Raw genomic sequence first — 5803 nt, 5'->3', positions numbered from 1 at the left:
TGGGTGGCATTAGATGAGATAGATAAATAGATGGTGGGTACGTAGGTAGGTAGACACAGACAAGCATAGGCAGATACGTAATCTGTTTTAAAAACTTCCAGTGTTGGAGCATTCACAACTGCTGGAGGCAAGCTGTTCCACTGATTCATTGTTCTAACAGTCAGGAAATTTCTCCGTAGTTCTAGGCTGATTCTCTCCTTGATTAGTTTCCACCCATTGCTTTTTGTCCTGCCCTCGGGTGCTTTGGGAAATAGCTCGACTCCCTCTTCTCTGTAGCAGCCCCTGAGATACACGTAATTTCTCGTCTCTCTCTCGTATACATCACTCATTTATCTACCTGTCTGTCTATCATTTATCTATCAGAAGATAGACCAGGGGTGTCAAACTCGTGGCCCACGGGCCGGATGTGTCACAGGCTGGCCACGCCCACCCCCGGTTTAGCAGAGGGCAGAAAAGTCGCGATACGTCAGGTAACGCTGTGAGTTCGACACCCCTGAGATAGACAGACAGACAGATATTGATGAACAGAAATCTACAATCAGAGTTAGGGCTAGGACAGAAGGACCAAAGGTTTGTATGACTTTACCTCAGAAACTGCTGTTGTAATCTTTGATAATATCCTCTTCCTATTCTTCCTTTCACAGTCGATGCTACTTTCCTCAACTATTAATAACATAATTTCCGTTACTCCTTAGACTACATGAAGAAACACTGGATACTTTGCTAACCCGACCCATTGAGTGACGTCGAGCCTAATTAATAACTACCTCCAAAGGATAACCCCAAGGACCAAAATATCTCACAAAAATTAGCAACTGCCCTTCAAGAAAGGTAGTTTAAATATGTCCAGGTACTAGACAATAAATACAGATAGGGCTACTGTGTTTCCCCCAAAATACGACATGTCCTGATAATAAGGCCATGCCACATTTTTCTGGTGGGCAAAAATATAAGCCCTCCCCTGCAAACAAGCCCCCTGGACAATCCCCCACCTCCATCCAGGCAGAGCACCGCTCACCAACCTAGCGGTATCCCGAAGGTGCCAAGCCGCGGGAACCAGGGGGGAGGTGAAGGGGATCGCGTTGCTTGGCGCATTCGGGATACCGCTAGGTTGGTGAGCAGCGCTGTGCCCAGCTGAAGAGGGGCATTGCCGGGCCCCTGCTCTCTTGCGAGCGGGCTCCTAAAGAGCCGGGCACAGACTCATGGGTGAATGGCTGTGCCATTTGCCCATGAGGCTGTGCCCGGCTCTTTGGGAGCCCGCTCGCAAGAGAGCAGCCGCTTGGCAACCCCAAAACAATAAATCCTCCCCTCATAATAAGGCCCAAGCCATATTTTGTGGGTAAAAAGAAAATAAGACCCTGCCTTATTTTCGGGGAAACACGGTAGATAATTCTCATAATGATGATAGCCAGTTAGCTAGTTTGAGATGGGATTCACATGTCCACAGTGATGCCCAGTTAGCTAGCGGGGCATCACAATTGGATATCAAGTTAAAGCTGTGCCTGGATACAAGCAGCACAACTCTTGAGGACCCATCTCCACCTTAGTTTATATATTTGACATGTAAGGCTTGGTGTCACCTTTTTTATGGGAGATGGGTCTCATAAGCCAAGACCGAGGTTGATGTACTTTGGAAGAGGGATAACAATTCCATATTGCAGCAACAAAACGCTAGCTCAACAGAATGTCCCAATGGCCAATTCATGGGGATGAAGGATGCTATGGGTGCTCGGATGCCATGGTTGAGTGCCTTAAGTCAGAGAGTCTGAAAAGGAAGTGGGCAAGGATCAAGAAACTTACTGAAATGAGGAACCTCCAAAAGAACTAAATGATTATCTGAGTCAAGTGAGTATGGGTGTGTCGGTGTATAAAAGCATCTCCAACTGAATATATAAGGGAGAAGCAATGCCTCTTTGTGATGGGGAGGTAAGCGGCTGTGCGTAGTCTTCGGTAGGGATGTGCAAAACTCAATGACTCAAGAATGAAACATTCTAGAGAGCAATCCCACCGTTCTGTTGTACTTCCAGAACCATGGTGATGGCTCTAAAGCAGAGCTGGCTGGGGAATTCTGGGAGTTGAAGTCCACACATCTTCAGGTGGGCCAAGGTTGAGAAGCACTGCTCTAAGGAGATCTAGCAGTTTTCAATCAGAAAAGAGCTGGAAGAGACCTTGGAGGTCTTCTAGTCCCTTGCTCAAGCAGGAGAACCTCTACCTGTGATGGCGAGCCTGCTAGAGGTGGCAAACAGGGCCCTCTGTTAGGAAGTTTCTCCTCCATCCCCGGTTGCTTTTCTCCTTGATTAGTTTCCATCCATTGTTTCTTGTCCTGCCCTCTGGTACTTTGCAAAATAATTTGAACCCCCCCTCTTCTTTGTGGTAGCCCCTCAATTATTGGAATCCTGCTGCCAGGTCTCCCCTTGTCCTTCTTTCCTCTAGACTGGCCGCACCCAATTCCTGCCACCATTCTTCATATGTTTTCGTCTCCAGGCATTTAATGACCCTAGTTGCTCTTTTCTGAACTTTTTCCAAAGTCTCAACACCTTTTCTGCAATGTGGTGACCAAAACTGGATGCAAGTATTCCAGATGTGGCCTTACTAAGGCTTTATAAAGTGGTACTAATACTTCACGTGATCTTGATGCAGCGACGTGCAGTCAGGTGAGGCACGTGAGGCACAGCCTCACCACTGTCATCATGAAAAGAAAAAAAATGTAAAAGGAAAAAGGCGAGAGCTGAGGTCAGGCTGAGCTAGTTGCTGCCTCACCGTGGGTGACTCTGCTTAACTGTTAAAAAAAGCCTCTAAAAAAAGCGCCCTCTACTATGAGGCAGGAGAACTGCGTGCCTCATCTAGTCTGACTTTAGGTGTTTTATGATCGCCCGAGCAGAGTTAAGCAAGGGTTAAAAGCCTAAAAATTCCTGACGTAGGTGAGGCACGCAGTTCTCCTGCCTCATAGTAGAGGGTGCTCGTTTGGGCGGGGCTTCTTCAGAGGACCCGAGGCAAGAGCAGAGTTGAAATCCTTTCTGAAACAGCTGGAAAAGGTACGTGTGGGTCAGAGGGAGGGGGAGGAATTCAAACTTCATCCTCCCGGTGCGGGGCTTTGGGCAAAGGCTGGAGGGAAGGACCCTGGCTTGTGTAGTTTGATTGCAGGCAGAGCCACGTTGCCTTTTCAAACCTGTAATCAGTGAAGCTGGGCTGGATCCTTCCGGGGCTGGGGGAAAGTGTGTGTGCTCCAGACCAGTATGGCTCTTTGACTGGCTTCCTGCCTCCTCCTGTGGTCTTCTCGCTGGTGCTCTACCTCCAATCCAACTTGTGTGTGTGTGTGTTTGTTTGAGAGAGAATGAAAGAGGGAAGGGGGCAGGAGAGATAGTCCAATCCAACTTCTCTGTGTGTGTGTGTGTTTGAGAGAGGGGGGAGGGAGGGAGAGAGGGAGGAAGGAGGGGAAGGGAGAAGAAAAAGAAAGAAGGAAACTTCTTTCCCAAAGGAGGAAAACAAATGCTGTCGCTTTAAATCGGAACTGAGCATGCCTGGCTGTGGAATTCTGGGAGTTGAAGTCCACAAGTCTAAAAAAATTTGAAACCCACCACTGGGTCAGTGCCTCAGCAGCCATAAACCTCACCGCACGTCACTGTCTTGATGCTATGCTTCTGTTTATACAACCCAGGATTGTATTAGCTTTTTCAGCTGCCGTCACACACGGCTTACTCATGTTTTAGTGATTGTCCACTAGGATTCCAAGGTCCCATTCATAGAGCTGTAAGGTCATCTAATCCAACCCCCTGCTCAAGGATCACTATAGCAGTGATGGCTAACCTTTTTCTAAAGGTGCGCCAAAACTTTGTCTACATCCACCTGGGCATGCACAAACGACTCACACACAGGGGTGGGATATTCGCCCTCCCCAGGCTTCAGGAAAACCTCCAGAGCTTGGGGAGGGGGTGAAAAATGGCCCAATGCCACAAACGGAAGTTTGGGAAGAAACTCCCGGTTTGCCCATTGGGCCATTTTTCACCCTCCCAAGGCTTCAGGAAAGCCTCCGGACCTACCACTCCTCTTTCCCGCTATTTATTCCCCAGCCAGGGAGAGGCCATTCAGCATCCATGTGTGTTCTGACCTAAGCTTCCCCAGCAGCACGAAGCAGAGTTCTCCTCCTGATAAACCCCTTTTATTTAATTGACAATGAATTCCAATCCAGCAAAGTCTCTCCACTCCTGCAGTCTTTCAAGATAGTTCACAATTACCGACCTTTATCAGGCTTGGAGAGCTGCCAGGCCGATATCTTTCAGACGCCCCAATACTTGGCAGGAATGCAGGAATGAATTAATTGTCTCCTGCAAACTCCACTCCCCTTTCGCTCCTCTTTTATTCCCTATGGGAGGGGCCATTCACTGTCCACCTGTGGCCTTACTCCCAAGTCGACCTCTGTTCTTTAGCTGTTCCCTTCGTCTGGCAACTCTGTGCATGCACACACTGGGAACAGGCTCCAGCTGTTCCTCTGCCTCACTGATGTCTGACTCCGAAGGCAGCTTATAACTGGCATACGGCTGTGGCCTCCTCTCTGCCTCCGACACAGAGCCCTCATCAGAGCCTTCCCAAGACTCCAGGACTGGCCCATGTTCCTCCCCAACCTCCTCATTCTCCGAATCTGTTGCTAGCTCCGTTGCCTCTAAGTTATTATTGTCACCATTGCCTTGGAAATGGGGTTCCAGATATCAAAAAATGTCCACCTTCTTTAGATTTTCTCCATTGATTTGAAGCATTCCTGTGGTAGTAACGACGTTTTACTTTGCACACACAAAAGAATCTGCCCTTACGTGCAGGCTAATACTCCATTTGTCATTTGAGGAATGTCAGGGGAAATGTCACCCTGAGCTAACGAGGTCTAGAATCGATGGCTTTCCAAACAGCATATCTTCAGAAAAAGCGGAAAATAAAAACCCGAGAACATGTTCTAATGAAAACAAAACTTTTAATATGAAAATAAGAAAATAAACAAATCTATCTAATTGTTACATTTTGGCAAGAGCAATTATCGTCCACCTTCTTGGCAGATGAACAGAAGATCAAAAAGTAAAAAAGTCTCTGGAATGTGTATGAAACATGTTAAGAAGCATGCGCAGTAAATCATTGCTGATAAGAGCTTATGACCTGCGCAGTAACTCTTCAGTTCAGCTAGCAAACAATTAACGCAGTGACAAGGAATGTAGGTTGCACGATTTTCCCCTTCATTTTTTTTTAAAAAAACAAGCCTTTGGCGTAGGGCAGGGGTGTCAAACACAATTTCACTGAGGGATGCATCAGGGCTGGTGTGTGTGTGTGTGTGTGACCAGGGTGGGTATGTCACCTCGACGTCATCCGTGTTGGGGGCGCCTGTGGTGGCCTGAGCACATGGTCAGCGAAAACGGGCTCCGTTTCGTCTGCGAACGGCTTCCTGCAACCCTCTGCCAGCGAAAATAGAGCTTGGAAGTGCCGCCCACAGTCCTCGCGAGTTCCATTTTCAGCTGCAATGGCCTCCTGCAATATTCTGCCAGCGAAAACGGAACTCCAGAGGGCCACACGGAGCCCTCCCGAGCTCTGTTTTCATTGGCAGAGGCACTGCGGGCCGGTCCTTCATTGTTTCCAGGGAGGCCCTGCGGGCCACATCTAAGCACCCCGCGGGTCGGATCCCACCCCCGGGCCTTGAGTTTGACACCCCTGGCGTAGAGACTTTAAGGAGGCTTCCCACAGAAAAAGGAAAGATAAAAAAGGTAGCCAAGCTACGGAAAAAATAGCTCGGTATGATTAGAAAGGAAGAACGCAGGCCACCGAC

The sequence above is a fragment of the Natrix helvetica genome, assembly GCF_964273705.1.
Source record: "Natrix helvetica genome assembly, chromosome: Z".
NCBI classification, from domain to species: domain Eukaryota; kingdom Metazoa; phylum Chordata; class Lepidosauria; order Squamata; family Natricidae; genus Natrix; species Natrix helvetica.
The sequence above is the reverse complement of the archived record's forward strand: the minus strand, read 5'-3'. Positions refer to the sequence as shown.